Source organism: Sinocyclocheilus anshuiensis, unplaced genomic scaffold (genome assembly GCF_001515605.1).
Source record: "Sinocyclocheilus anshuiensis isolate Anshui unplaced genomic scaffold, SAMN03320099.WGS_v1.1 scaffold49, whole genome shotgun sequence".
Taxonomy (NCBI): domain Eukaryota; kingdom Metazoa; phylum Chordata; class Actinopteri; order Cypriniformes; family Cyprinidae; genus Sinocyclocheilus; species Sinocyclocheilus anshuiensis.
In genome coordinates this window covers 1,671,085-1,671,453 of record NW_015539863.1, presented here as the reverse complement: position 1 = coordinate 1,671,453, position 369 = coordinate 1,671,085, and the positions used below count along the sequence as shown (strand labels likewise).

The 369-nt window shown below is 43.6% G+C and overlaps 1 protein-coding gene across 4 annotated transcripts in view; it reads right to left on the bottom strand.

Moving 5' to 3' along the window:
• The window catches only part of LOC107684952 (collagen alpha-5(IV) chain-like), a 56,330-nt gene that overhangs the window by 19,770 nt on the left and 36,191 nt on the right, over nt 1-369 (bottom strand). The gene's annotated exons all lie outside the window — the stretch shown is intronic.

The following is a 369-nucleotide window of genomic DNA, read 5'->3' as shown; positions in this document are numbered from 1 at the left end:
GTAGATATACTGTATATCCATATCTATGGTCTACACTGGATGCGGCGCGGCACGACACGACAAATCCCCGACAGAAAACTGCTGCTGCGTTCTATTCATGATGTATTGACACAAATTTCAAAAGATTTTCAACGGTCGCTTTGTCGCGTCCAGTGTACTATAGGGCTGTGTATCACCAGCAAAGTCACGATACGATACGTATCACGATACAGAGGCCACGATACAATACATATCACCATACATGACTGCACTGAATTTCACCTCAGCAGAATTTAGAAAAACAGCTGTTTATTAAACACTGCTTACTATAGTGCCATTTCTAACTATTGGCAGAGCAGGCAGCTGACCTCTGCATTATGAAGGGCCTCC